Genomic DNA, 438 nt, shown 5'->3' on the forward strand with positions numbered 1-438 from the left:
TTACCAAGGCTTGATTTGTGACCCAAAATATGGTCTATCCTGGAGAATGTTCCATGAGCACTTGGGAAAAATGTGTATTCTGTTCTTTTTGGATGGAATGTCCTATAAATATCAATTAAGTCCATCTTGTTTAATGTATCATTTAAAGCTTGTGTTTCCTTATTTATTTTCATTTTGGATGATCTGTCCACTGGTGAAAGTGGGGTGTTAAAGTCCCCTCCTATGATTGTGTTACTGTCAGTTTCCCCTTTTATGGCTGTTAGCATTTGCTTTAAGTATTGAGGTGCTCCTATGTTAGGTGCATATTTACAATTGTTATATCTTCTTCTTGGATTGATCCCTTGATCATTATGTAGTGTCCTTCTGTGTGTCTTGTAATAGTCTTTATTTTAAAGTCTATTTTGTCTGATATGAGAATTGCTACTCCAGCTTTCTTTT

This window comes from Physeter macrocephalus, chromosome 16 (assembly GCF_002837175.3).
Source record: "Physeter macrocephalus isolate SW-GA chromosome 16, ASM283717v5, whole genome shotgun sequence".
Lineage (NCBI taxonomy): Eukaryota > Metazoa > Chordata > Mammalia > Artiodactyla > Physeteridae > Physeter > Physeter macrocephalus.